The sequence below is a fragment of the Petromyzon marinus genome, chromosome 13 (genome assembly GCF_048934315.1).
Source record: "Petromyzon marinus isolate PM22_M1 ecotype Great Lakes invasive population chromosome 13, UKy_Petmar_22M1.pri1.0, whole genome shotgun sequence".
NCBI classification, from domain to species: domain Eukaryota; kingdom Metazoa; phylum Chordata; class Hyperoartia; order Petromyzontiformes; family Petromyzontidae; genus Petromyzon; species Petromyzon marinus.
In genome coordinates this window covers 9,958,275-9,972,851 of record NC_133679.1, presented here as the reverse complement: position 1 = coordinate 9,972,851, position 14,577 = coordinate 9,958,275, and the positions used below count along the sequence as shown (strand labels likewise).

At 45.9% G+C, this 14,577-nt stretch overlaps 1 long non-coding RNA gene across 1 annotated transcript; it reads right to left on the bottom strand.

The window, feature by feature from the left end:
• Positions 1-2,401: 2,401 nt before the first annotated feature.
• LOC116941986 (uncharacterized) lies at positions 2,402-7,329 on the bottom strand. Its single transcript, XR_004402748.2, has 2 exons — positions 7,162-7,329; positions 2,402-3,335 (listed from the first exon to the last, which is right to left on the bottom strand). It is a non-coding gene; the product is annotated as an uncharacterized LOC116941986 (long non-coding RNA).
• Between the last annotated feature and the right edge of the window lie 7,248 nt (positions 7,330-14,577).

Genomic DNA, 14,577 nt, shown 5'->3' with positions numbered 1-14,577 from the left:
CCCCCCCATCTCTCGTCCGCGTTTCGTAAATATTTAACATTAATAAATCGGAACATTCGACGTGGTAAACGACAACTGATTACACGCCTCCCGCGTTCGCCCTCCTCGCAAGAATGCGTTTGTTTCGCGGCGATGGAAATTTATAAGGTGTCACGGAGCAGTGCCAAGGCGCATCCAGTGTTAATGAAGAACGTAAAAAAAAAATCGTGACGCTAATGATAACACACGCTCTGCTGGAAATGCCCAATTAGTTTTCCATCAACAGCCTTGTTTAATTGCTGAAAAATAGTTGGCACAATCACGTGTGAGGGGGTGGGGGTGGTGTCGGGGTGGGAGATGTCGGGAGATGTCGGGCAGGTGCGAATGCAGCCGACTGCAAAGGGATCCCAGAGCCGTGCCTGCTCCAGTCACGCATGAAGGCCCAATGTTTCTGCTCCAGTTACTTGCCACAACAACTGCGCAGTGTCAGGCAGGCCGGTGAACCGGAGATAACGTGCCCCCCCCCCCCATCCAAAGCATAAGCGTCGAAATTTGCGGCGTAATGAGTTTGGATGTCACGCTGCAAAGCGCTCGAGGCGTCCACGTTAAGGAAAGCTTGGCCACTGGAAGTTACAGCTGTCATTCATCCGTAACTGGTGGCCCATAAAACCAAATTCCACCGCTTTGTTATTTCGAGGCAATATATCTTCACATCATCACGTTCACCACACGGGCATGCACGAGTGGAATACCACGATAATTGCGTAGCGAATGTGTGTACAGACTCAATTATAATTATTATTCCAGTTTTAAAATAAAAAAACAACATCGTCCAATGCCCTTCATAATAATTAAAAATGTTCAGCCCGAAGTCAATCCACTGCTTGTATGAAGACCGGGCCCCCCCCCATCCCTCCAGTTGTGTGACCGTACGTCACCACGGCTGGGAACTGCGCTTATGTTGCCAGCTCCATCGCGTTGGGTGCTAATCACTGCACCCCCCCCCCCCAATACCCTTTATTGTATTGCCAATTGTTACAATTTTATTTCAGTTCACACTGATGAGGATTCAAGTTGTCTCGTGATTTAAAAAATTTACATCTCGTATACGTAACACACGATTTCTGAATGCCCGACATGCACATTTCCCACCGTCGTACATTTTCCAGATCCGCAACACTATTTTGTTAACAATAACACGCTAACTGAAAGTATGCTTACTACGCAGAAATATATATTTTTTATATTTTGTAATTTCCGTATTATATGATCCAAAAATTGATTTTCGGCAACGATACACTTACAGCTACATGCCTAACTGCATTTCCCATCAGTGTAAATTTTCAGGCCCGCCAAGGTCATTATAGTGTTCCTAGCCCGTAATGAAGGAGGTAATCTCATTTGGTGACACGTTCACGATGTTAGAGTCTCCTGCTGGCTTCCCCCCCCCCCCCCCCCCCGCTCACCAGACTGCGGAATGTAATTTCAGCCAAATTGAGTATCAGAGTGTCAATTAACACAATTCCCTGCGCTTGGACCAAATGGCTTCCCGGCTTCTAATGGCAAAGCCTGCTCATGTCACCTGCCACCACATGGACGGTGCCTTCTTTTTTTTGTTTTCTTGCATAATGTCGTTAAGGTAAAGCCGCCCCTCCCCCCTCCCGTTGGTCGATTCCTATCAGCCGTGTCACAACCTATTTGTTTCAAAGGGTTTATTGCAGCCGTTTATATTTCAATGTGACGTTTTAAATGCTGTGCGTGAAAGGCAGGAAGCCATTGCAGATGTTAGCCGTTTTATATATATAAAGAAAAAAAGATTGTCAGCATCTGGGGGCATATGAGAAAGTGGCTCTCGGATGAAATTGCTGTTATGTTTATAATCTAATTCTGGTATGAAGGTTAAAATTGCCAGTAGGATTTTCTTGGAAATATTAATACTGGATAACAATGTGTTTTATAGATGAAATCCTGCAAACTAATGTAAAAAAAAAATTACATAATGCAATAGTACCAACATTTTTGTCGCTCCCAAACAAAAGGTAAAATTGTTAAATGTGACAGACAGCGGCCTTATTACCTATGTTCCTTATGTATGTGTTCTTCTTTCTCTACGCTGGAAATTAACAATACACAGCCAGTTAATTTCTTACCCAAATTATAAAATCACGTAGGCATTCAAATTGTGCGCTCTCCCGCTTATTTTATGCATGTATTTTCCACTCAGATGCAGTACGTGATATTATAAAGCAGTTTAACCCGTTGCTTGTTTTATTCTCTTTCCGCCAGGTAAAATATTTTAAATACTTTGGGTCCTCGATGATTGAGGTGGACGTGTGTGAAGACATCGGTTGCTGTCAATTTTACTCCTCGAGGGTCATCAACAGACATTCACTGATGAAGTCAGAAGAAAACTTGAAACAAATGAACGCATTTTGTCTGAATATATTTCTAAGAAAAAAGGAGAATTGGCTGGATATGTTTAAGTGCATTCGACTAATTGAGGTCGTTCAACAAATATGTTGAAATGTGTGTTGTCCCCCTACTATCTATGTTTTATTTAATATAGATGAAGGCCATTTGCAAGGATTGTAGCCCACTCACCGTATCAAACATTTTACGGCCCATGCTTTAATTAACTTTAATGTAAGGTGGGCGATTTGCATGGCGTTACCTGCAACAAATTTACCGGGCAAATGCCACGGAGGTCCGCTTTAGAAACGGGAAATTAGCATTGATTTTGTGTCCCGAGGAAAATGAGCCACAGCAAACATATCAGAGCAACTCACAGCCGTTGTATTATATGCAAGGAAATTGCAAAGTGGGCTTGCGCACAACAAGTATAATATAAAACATAACGCAAGTGTGCAATAAATTCATGCTGAAATTACATTCTGAAGCCCATTGATCTTTTCTGTGCTGCTAGAGGGCTGCAAGCAATTAGACTTTGGCAGTATTGTGAGAGAAAAAAAAAACTGCTAAATTTTGCAATTATTATTGCGCTGCTTTTTATACATATCGTATCTGGAACCCAAATCTGTTGCAAAGTTACACATTGCTGCCAGACAGCACTTGTTGGCCCTGTAGGAAAGGTGAAAAAAAGTTTAAATTGAAATAACGGGTTTTCCCCACGGAAGGGCCTGTAAATTGACCGTCTAGCAAGTTTGACATTGGCTATGGGTGCCTTACAGCTTCCACATGTTGGTCCCCCCTTTCAAGTCCGCGAGTGCCTGGCAGCCCGGCGGAGGGATCGGCTTTCGCACGTGCTGAGCTTCAACGGCACCAGACCTCCTTCTCCTCCTCCTCCTCCTCCAAGCACCGGGATTTGCTCACTTCCTGCGAACTCCGAGTTGAGACAGCTGGGGAACAAATTTGTGATGACAAGAATGCGATTATGTGAACTCTATAACGGCATTCACGTGCCGGGGAACTCGTGTTTCCAGCCTCCCTCTCCACAAGGCTCGCTTCACCCCAACTCCACCCCCCACACTCCAACCCAACCCTCCCTCCCTCCCTCCTCCTCCTCTCCTTTCCTGCCCTGGCCGTTTGTTTCAGTGTTACGGAAAGCATTTGCGGTACATTTCCGTTTGGTTATTTTTTAACTCCTGAAACCACAGACTCCCCTCTCATGATGTTTTCGTTGAAGTTGAGAGAGGGTTTACTTTTTTTTTCTCCTGGTGTAATGTTGTGTTTGGCAAAGCATTTTGACAGCCTGTTGCTGCTGTGATGTTCTCCAAATGAAACCTGAAAGCAGGATATTTTATTTTTATGGTTGTAATTGGAGCTCGCTGAAAACAAGACTCTCTGCTTGTATAACCTCTTCATTACTCAAATAAGATCAGAAAGCAAGAATAATTGAATAAATGTACCAATATGCTTCCTATGCACACAACACTAAAACAATTCTCTGATATTAAATTTAAAGAAATTAAACACTCTTAATAAGATCCCCATTTAAAAAATAGGATATTTAAATAAGCGAAGGTAATGCAATATAACATAATTGAGCTACGCTTCTTTGGAGGGTTGTAATATTAACATACTATATGGCTATTCACCGGAATTTCTGTGGGCATGGGCTTGTTTTTATGGCTTCCCACATATAAAGTGTCAAGGACACATTTTGCCGTAAAATATGTGCAAGTCATAATGATGTGGTTAAGCAAAACATAAAGTTAAATCTCAAAGCTGAAATAAAATGCCTCTCTCTCTCGACTTTTAAGCACACGTCATGTTTAAAAAAACTACACAATGTATCCAAATGGGACGGTTCGTCACAGATAAACACCACGTGTGTAATTGCAACGCTTGCGTTTTGTATGAATGTAAAGTTGTAAACCAATCATTGCGCTTTCCATGTAAATGAAAAAACCCCTCCTATTCCTCTGCGGGTTCTTTTTCACGGTTATTAACGATACCCCTCGGAGTGTGGAAGTGGTTTCAGTCGTGTCTTCTCGTAGTATCTGTAGCAGATGAAATGGGATTACAACATCATTTTACTCCAGAATGCACAACACGTGCAGATTGCCCAGGAAGTTCCAAAGGTAAAGCTATAATGGCTGTGTTTCATAAATTGGTCCCACATTGCTCTAATCACTTCCAGCGCGTGTGCGCTGGTAGGCAAATGGGATTCAGCCGTTCCAAACACAATGCACGCCTGTAATCTCCAGCTATTTATCAGGCCACGTTTAAATGGACGTCTGTTTCGAATGAATTTAGTATCCTATACACGCTTGGGCTGCCACGCCGAGATGGGCTGCCATAAGAAAGCTAACTGGTAATTTTATATATTTATATTTCGGAGCAGCTTAAATCCAACCTTACCGCAGCAACCAGACTGCATGTGTTACCTTTTAAGGGGCAGTGTGGGTTGTGTTTAAGCCACAGTTGGGTCGTTTGAAGTCTGTGAAATGTTCTGCACGCAGATATGAAAACAGCTCGCGCGCGAGGAATAGTGCATTCCACAAAGAAGGCCCCCGCTTGTCCGGACTTTCTGATAATAACTTACACGTGTTCTTCTCTTTTAAATGAAAGTTTGACAAATGATTATTTGAGACTCGTGAGTTGGAGTTTCATATGACCGTGTTTGTTCTGATTAGATTGGATTTCGGATGAACGTTGACCCATTGAAATGTATACGTTTACAAAGCAAATATTCGAAGATTAAACAATTTCAGCAATTTTAATCGCTCAGAAAAAAATTATGTCAAGTAATGTATTACATTTCTGTAACAACACAATTACTCAAGGATTCTATATACAAGCACTATTGCGTATATGATTGCGTGTATACATGTTATATATATGTTAATACATTGAGGGGCAGGGTCTAACCTTAATATGGTGGGAAATACAGCGTAAACAATGAATTCCTGATACCAGGGTTATCTCTAAATAATACGTAATCGTAAATGATAGTCGTGTGTCAATCAACTGCTGGATGAAGGCCTGCCCGTGCTGTATTGGTTGTCGGGGTCGTCCAGCCCTCTACCCCCCCCCCCCCCTACTTAACCTACCAATCCAATTGACTAACGTGGTGAAGTATGGTCAAACAACCCCCGTGACAGACGAGACGGTCATCCAACAGCGGATGGGGAAAAAAGGGTCCGTAACATTTTTTTTTGTCTCGAATTAATTTTGATCATCAGTAAACGGACATCGGCAAATGAGACTCGCGTTGTGCTCGCTGCTGCACTTAAAGGCCCCCACGAACGTTGAAACGCTGGCCGGTAACGTATAATTGCCTGCACACGCCGCATCTGGACAAGCCCAGTTGTTGACAGAGCTTCGGAGAGCGCACTCTAAACACAAGCACTCTATTTACGGTATTGATTAAGCAGACCCAGTGAGAGTAATACGGCGGAGGAAACTGTTTGTGAGGCCGCCGTCGATGAGATCTTCATTCGACAGCTGTCATGCAGATGTCTGTGGGAATTCTTCACACACGTCGCCTCTCCAGCCGTGCAGGGACCCTCCAGGCTGGCTGAGGACTACGAGTGTGATGCTCGAAGCAGATGTCCAGTTGCAGTGTTTTGATTTCGGGACAGAATGCCGTGAAGTGGGAGCGCGGCTACTATTATTTATTTTGTGTAACTTAGTGCTGCTAAAGACGACAGCAGGGTGGGTGTGTGTGTGTCTCTTTGCCTTTGGATAAATGAGAATGTAAAATGCACGTAGTTTTGACAATAACACTGCCCTGAAGAGGAATCGCATTTCACTCGATGGGCTATCTTAATAGCAGAGAAATGCTATGAAGAACGGTAAGTTGCCTGAAATATGTCCATTATATATTGTTTTTCCTCTCTAGGGCAGTTTTGGGGATTAATGTGTTGAGAGTTTTCTTTGTTAACTGCGCTTGTAACTCCGCTGCCATTGCAGCATCACACACACACACAAATAAACTTAACTTTTTTCTTTTACCAACCACTGCCCTTTGCTATTTCAGAGTGACATCTCTGAATCTATGAGCTCTCTTCCACGGGCCACGTCGGGAGAATTTGCCGCTATTTCTCGCATGACTCGAGTGGCAGAGCGCGTGCTTGACATCTGCTCGAACGAGAGATTAGCAGAGAGTCTGGCAAAACTCGGGACGCGTTTCCCCTCGCCCCTCGCTAATTATCCCTGGCTCGCGCAAGCCCCCCCCCCCCACCTTTTGCTTATTTGGAGCCCTTTATAACCCCCAATCTGTCGAGCAATTTCTCGCTGCGGGCAAACACGGGGGAATTCCCCTTGCGAGACGCGCGGCTGACCGCGTCAATTGGGGATGAAGACATTCGGACCTCGTCGCCCCTTAGCCGCTGATGCCCGGGTGCAAGCCGCCTCGACGGCTTGGTCTGGAGGGGGAGGCCGCGAAGGAAAGGGCGAGGCCGGGAAGGAAAGGCGAGGCCGCGAAGGAAGGGCGAGATCGCGAAGGAAGGGCGAGGCCGCGAAGGAAGGGCGGGATCGCGAAGGAAGGGCGAGATCGCGAAGGAAGGGCGAGATCGCGAAGGAAGGGCGGGATCGCGAAGGAAGGGCGAGATCGCGAAGGAAGGGCGAGATCGCGAAGGAAGGGCGAGATCGCGAAGGAAGGGCGAGATCGCGAAGGAAGGGCGAGATCGCGAAGCGAGATTGTGAAGGAAGGGCGAGATCGCGAGGCGAGCTCGCGAAGGAAGGGCGCGTGCAGATGCCACGGCGATGGTGTCCTACCGTGAGTCCCACATGCTGCTGCTATTTTGTCGGAAGCCGAAGAAGAAGAAAAGAAACCACGCGCCCCCTCCCGCTGTACTTCATGTGACCTGGCGCGGCAGCACGCGATGTCTGATCTGGCCAGCGTGCATAATGGGAGCAGTTTGGCAATTTCCGCACCACTGGGTGGGTTTTTTGCAAAGGCAGAAGATGGCAATCATGCCAGCCCAAACAAGCCGATATCCGCGCCCAGATTGATTTGTTTTGGTTTACAGAGAGGCAGAGTTTTGTTTTTATTTTGTTTAAAAATGTTCCTTCAGGGCCACTGCGAGTGTCCCATTGCTGCAAATGTTTTATTTTAATTTGGTGTTCCCACATAATGAGGTTATGTTTTTATTAGACCTGCATGTTTGGCTGATGGTAAAAATAAACATTTGGCCAGTACGTGTTTTGAGAACATGAGAACATAACGGATATGCTTTTATGTTTGCCATATACACATTAAATCGTTTTCGAAAGGTCAAAGTATGAAGTTGAAGCAATTTTTATAATTGCTGGAAAATAATTACTGCAGGCTTGGAGCATACAACCGAGGGCGCACACACACACACAATGTTGTTGAATGCTAATGCTGCTGCAGAAAATTCATGGGTTATTGCATTCTCCAGATGAATGTATACGCGGCTTCTTTAAAGCTCTATGCGACCCTGGCACCAAAAAAAAAAACCCAGAACAATTTGCTTTAATGGGGTGTAAACTGCAGCTGTCTGGGCTTATTTCCCCTGTGCAGAGCGCGTCAAATTAAATAACGCACCAGATGTGAGATCCCATCAAGGCTGGTTTGGAGGAGCCACTAAGCTGCACCGTTGCCTTTCCCTCCTCCTCCATCCTCACTCCCTCACTGCACAGCCGCCTCCGAGCCTGCCTCGATTTACCCCACCCCCCGCCCCATCTCCCTGGCCCATACGTGGTGTGATTGCCGGCAGATGCAGTTCGAATCGTGCTTAATCTGTTCCGCATGCCGCGGCCGTGGTGCCGAGGCCCCCTCGCTCATCCTCGGGCTTCGCGTGCCACACCACTGGTCCGTCACGCCGCTCGCTAACTTCTTGCACGCAGCGGCTTCTCTGAGGCTCGAGACATCCCCCAGTCACCACGCCCCCCCCCCTCCCCGGACTGTCCCCATCCTGAGGCTGTGTAGTTCACAAGTGCCGGCCATTCGAGGGCCTATTGGAGCCAGAGTCGTACCGCGGAGTCGGCATTTCACAACGTCTCTCTTTCCATAACTGGTGCCAGGCTTCCGCCCGTTGTTTTACAGCCGTCAGCGATGCTTTGGTCAGTTTTTTTGCTTGTTTGTTGCCGTTGCTACATCGTGTAGTTTTTTCCTTTATATCCGTCTTAAATCCTGATTTCTCCTCTAAAAGCGACGCACTAAGGAGAGGAGAGCGTGATCAAAATGTACAGAGCGCACGACTCTGCGAGCGATGCGCTCGCCGAGTCATGCGCTCGTGAAGCGATGGCTAACAGATGCGCCGTGCCCCCACATTCAATCAGCCGGGGGCCGCCTTTCAGCGTAAGCGTCCCGATATTGCAGAGCTGCTTGTGGGCACGGCCAGGTGTTGTCTTCGCGTTTTCACGTTGGAGGAGTTGCGCATCGAACGGTGCAGATCGGAAGGGCCTTCCTATGCTCGTTCGTCTTGCGAGATGGATCCAGGGCGGTGGGCCTCGCGGCATTGGCTCGGACGGACTGCGGCGCGTTCGAGTCATCTGGGTTGGCTTAGAAGCCCCCGACGCGTGGCGATTGTTCTCGCGGAGTGCGTAAGAGTTTTTTTTTTAATGTTTTATTTTATTAAGCGGCGTCGGCTTTGGGAGTCCACTCACTAAACGTTAACAATAATTATGACTTTAACAACAACAACAACAAAACAACGAGAGAGGTTAACGGCCCCCAACATTTACGAATTGTATTGTTCTACCAGCGGCCACTCCCCCTCCCCCACCACTCTGATCGGCCATGTCGCTTATTGACACCGTCCGATGCACGTATTGACATCTCATTCCTCTTCGTTCACATTGTTTCACCGGCTCCGTGGGTGCCGTTTTGTTTTCTCTCCGTGCCCCACCTGTCATGATCACACAAAGTCGTCGTCCCGCTCCCCCCAAAAGAAGGCATTTGCCTTTGGCCCACGATACGGACAGCTGGTGCGAGGCTGGTCTCCTCCGTCGTTTGGTTCTGGGTGCGCGCGGGGAAGCAACGGTGGGGGGGGGGGCTATCCTGCACGCCAGAATAAATTACAGTGCTCTCTCTCTCTCTGGCTACAAACTCAAAGATTGCATGTCCTCCTTGCCCACATTTCTTTTCATATGAAAGCGAGTAAATGAGAAACAGGCTAGCTGCTTTTGTGCCGGACCAAAACGCTATGAATTTAATTTAACAAGAAGAATTATTCATTGCCCAAGGCTAATGCAACATTCCTGCCGAAATGCATAATGCAGCATGCAGCTGTGTTTAGTTCTGTGTTCGTATAATTGTTCTGTTGTGCTTTGCATATTTATGGAATTGTCACATTACAAAATATTATTTGAATGCATAAGTCTGGCTCTGCCTGTAAGGCTTTCTCTGTCGGTGTGATTACTGAATGACAAATCGCTGGTCCCACATTTGTGGTTATAAATGCAGTTGACGGTGGCGTGTTGCCGTTTTAACTTAAAAATCTCGCTTCCAAAGTAATTAAAATAGGAATCGTAAGGAGTAAATGGGGGAGCGAGCGGTGGTACACAAAGTGCTACGAACCCGGCGGCAAGCCGAGTTGGATTCCCTGCCACAGTCGCCATCAGTGAGTGAGCGATGTCGTAACCGCACTGACCAGCGTGGTGAAGTATGGTCAAACGACCCCTCGCCCCGCCCACCCCGCCAATGTATTGACAAAAGGAGATGCAATATCGTTATCGTAATCGATGCTTAATGTGCCACAAATATGTAAATAGTTACTGCCAATGACACACACGAACAAAAGAGCTATTTTCAAAAGTTATGTTCATTTTATTTTCCATGGATACATAAAAAATGGGGGGGGGGGGTCGGACCAAAAAAAATGTGGACCCGAAGCTATTCCACTTGTGAGCCAGAAGAGGGCGCCAGGTTTACAACGGATCGTTGCCTTTGCTATTCAAGGTGGGATGGCATGCCAGGGAGATGCCTCGATACCGTGCGCATACGTATTTTCATACACGTGGGCAGTATGTATTATGCAACAGGCATTTCCATAGGGAAGAATTGAGCGATGCGGGCAACCGATCAGGATTCCTGCATGAACCCCAGCGAGCGTCTCGGCGCCCGCACGTGATAAGCCGCGTCTGCGTGCGCGGAATATCTGAAAGGAGAAAAGTTGACACCATCCACGCGTGCGTGTGACTTTCCCGCCTATTTGTAAAAAATTCCACGTCGAAGTATGAAATACCTGGCCCCTCCTCCCCCCCCCATTCGAAACACCTGTCTCTGTGAAAGTGACAAGTTTAGGCTCCCTTGTCGGCCGATGGGATTTAAAAGGTAATGGTGCAGGCCCGCCGTAGCTTGCTCACGCCGCTGCTGGTGGAGGGGCCTCCGCTGAATTGAGTTCGAGAGCGTGTTTCGCCTTCTCTTCCAAGCTGGTCGGACACCTCGGACGAGGTGATTCGATTCCCTGTGTTTCTTTTATGAACGTCGCTGTTTGCCTTCTGCTGCTCAATCAGTCTGGAATTACACATTTAGTCTAAGATAATTCCCGGTGTATTCTGTTCATTGACACATACATGCCGTTGTCCATATAATTTAATCCGTATGGAATAACTTGCTGTTTGATGATGCTGCATTAAGAGTGGTGCACAGGTACAAAATAAATCAACAAATCCGTCAATAACACTGTGGCCTTAAAGGGAAATATAAATATATAACAGACAACGTTTCGAGCAATGGCCCTTCTTTGTAGCGCATGCAGTGTTTTCATAAATATGCTTTTTGAGATTAGTAATAACAATAATAATGTGACCTCAGCCATACAATATTTAGGGTCAAAGTAAGACTTGTTTGTCTCTTTAGGCAGTGTGAAAGATACGTACCCTGAAATATCTATAAATGACCCTTCTGAAGAAGGATCATTATACAGCAGTGTTATTGACGAATGTGTAGAGGCTTTAGTTTTTTATAATAATATCAGAATCTTTTACTTATACTGGAGGAATCCAATGAGCTAAAAAGCTCCGATTAGCACGGTTGGCTCCGTACGATGTGAAAGAAGTTCAACATACATGCACAGCTCTTTTGCACAAATGTCCATTGATTATCGTTTACGCAGCGTTTAGAGTTGTGTTGAATATGATGATGTATTATGTATAATTGATTACATGTAACTGGTGGGAAGGCCATTGATGTTTAACAGTAGAGTAATACGTTACTTTAAGGGAGTTGATTTACCTCAGCAAATTGATACATTTGATTTGATGAGTTACGTTAATCATAGTCATACGATGTATCAATAACATTTATAATAATAAAGCAGAAAATATAACACAATGTCTGGCAGAATATATATTTTTCTCATGCGGCAAATCTAGTAGTTGCAAAATAGAATCAAAAGAATATTCCTTATTTATTTTATTATTTAGAAACATTGGCAACGGCATGGATTTGTAAATGGTAGATCCGATATGCAGCACGAGTAATAATAATAATACGTGGCTATTAAGTCAAACGAAACAAATGACCGTGTCCTGTGAAAGATCAATTTTACTTTTCAGAATTTCAGTCTCGTTCACATAAACGACATATCATGAGCTTTCAAATGACACCTCAATCATTGAAATTGGTAGAGCGGTTTCAGACAGCTTTCTCTGAACAGACATACAGACAGACATACAGACATACAAACATACAGATATGCACACAGACATAACTACATCCATACAGATGAGCTGCTGATGGGTATAAAGATACTGTACTTTGCCCAGATGTTTTATACAAACTGGTGTATGGAAATGTGTTTTGTCATGGCTTTCTCTTAAATATCTTGTTTGATGAAAGACAAATATTTGCAAAACGTACAGGATTGGTAACAAAATAAACAAAACAAACACGCTTTATGCATGTAACTGACAGGTTCGATCAAATGTGCTCGTATAGGTTATCCAGCAAACTCTAACTCATTGATATATACACGCATTTTTACAAGGCGTTAACAACCCTCCATAGTCACCGGTAGTCATAAACGGTAAGTGCATCGTGTGTTGTTTTCCAAGTGTGCAATGCTGGGAAGGTTGAGTAGCAATTTAGATTCCCAAGTCGCAATGAACCACTGGTCGTTTATGATGCAAATTGAGCGTTGTGTAAATACCACAAAGCAGGGACAGACTTCCGGCGGTGGCATTTTAAGTTTGTACTTGAGATGTTTTTCTCTCTCTCTCTCTATTTGGGTTACGTAAAACCTCTTAATATGAGGGCAATTTATGAAGGCGTTTTCTCAATATATATTTTTTTACTCAAGCTTAAATATGCTGCGTAACTGCGCAGGAACGTTGAAAAATCCTGAATATTTTTTTGTCGTGGCAACGTCAGCCCGCTCGTACTTTGCCCCACTTTTCATTTGTTCATAGCTCTGAAAGTATTTCAAAAGTAAAAAAAATATATCGGGGGGGCTGGGAGGGCTACAAAATGTGAACATCATTAGCATTTGTGCCTGTGTCTCAAGCACTTGTAATAAAACACCTTGAGGATTTAATTATTAATGGCTTTGTCAGGCATTTCATGCATGGTGTACATCCGATATTGAAGTTTGCAGTTAATGAGCTCTGCAAATGTTCACAGCAGTGTTTAATGAATCCTGACGCACTGACTGAGTGCTTGCTTTATGTTGCATAACTAAATTATACCCCAGACAGTTCCCTTTTCTCTAAAAACCAATTTTCTTCTGCGAGTTAAGGCGCCAGAAGGCACAGCAGGATTGAACAAAAAAATGTACATCCAAACGATTTTTTCTTTTAGTTTGGGCTAATTAAGAACTAGCGTAGCATGCAAAGGGAGTGGGGGGGGGGAATTCTGTACGAGACTTGGGAAAGATTTAAAGGATGCTTGAGGTCAGAGTAGGTTAACAGCGATGCAATGAGAGGCAATAAAGTAAGGTTAGAACAAACACCTGCATAAAAAAAATGTTAAACCGCTCAAAAATGTTTACATAATTTGTAAGCAGGTTCCTGAATGACAAGATCGGCGCCTGTTAAATGAGTGTGCGACTACGCGAGTGTGGAACGGTGGTGTAGCGGTTAGCGCACTGCGTTTCTAAAACCCGGCGCCTCGAGTTCAATTCCCGTTCCAACACCAAGTGACGATTATCTAGAACCTGTCCTGGGCCACCACACCTCGGTCGACTCGGCCTCAAATGAGTAGCTAGTGCGATGTGTAAAAAACATCGCCACTCGGGAGACAAAGGCGGCCGAACGTGGTTGCTGGCCACCCACCTCCTCGTGTGCCATACCGGCCTTCATAGGTGCTCGCTCACAGCACTTGCCCCAACAGTCTGTCAAGGCTATACTAAGGGGATCTTTGTCTTGTTTTTGTGTGAGCCTGAGACACCACTCACCCGACCTCCTCTTAATCCCCCAAGCAGCCCCCCCCACCACAACACATGCCGGTAGCCGGTATCAGCACTCGACCCATCAGCTGAACAAATGACTGCGAAAAATCCACGGGCGACACAGATGAACCTTTTACCTTTTTCTCCCCCTTTGTTACAAAGAGACCGCTTTGCACACAGATTCCGCGAGTAAACATTTGCCTTTTTCGCTGCGAGTGATTTGACACCTGTTCGTCCCATCCCGCGTGTACGGTGCAACTTGAAATGAGGTCACGCGGGCGTTACGTAAAACCCCCAAAAACGCCCGCCTCCCTCCCCCCATTGCTTTGCCCAGTTTGTTGATATTTCGTTGGACGCACACGCGGGGCCTTTCCCCCCCCCTAGAAAGCCATCATCACGGTTGGTTCATCACGCGGGCAGGGCATGGGGGGGAACGCGTGCGCCGTGGCTTACGGCACGCGGGACGTACCACCTGAGAGCTCGGACGCTATAAATACGCAGTGGCACCTGACGAAATAAAATGATGCGCGGTTCAGGAGGAGGCGGTTAGCTCATCCAGAAGACCAGGTCGCCGCCTCCCAACTGATTCTATTACATGATTAAGAGTACAAACATAATGACTGCTCTTGGTGCACTGCCAAGCGGTAATGAACTGTGACAGATGCTGGGCCCCTATGCACCGCCAGCCTGTCGACCCCTCCGAGGGGCGGGGGTTGCGGGAGAGGAGAGAAGGGGGGAGAGGTGGGGGAGGGCAGTGAGGAAGCGGTGGATGGGGGAGGGATGGCATCGGGCGGAGTCGAGGGATGGGCCACGGCAGAGGCGGTGCGATGGAGAT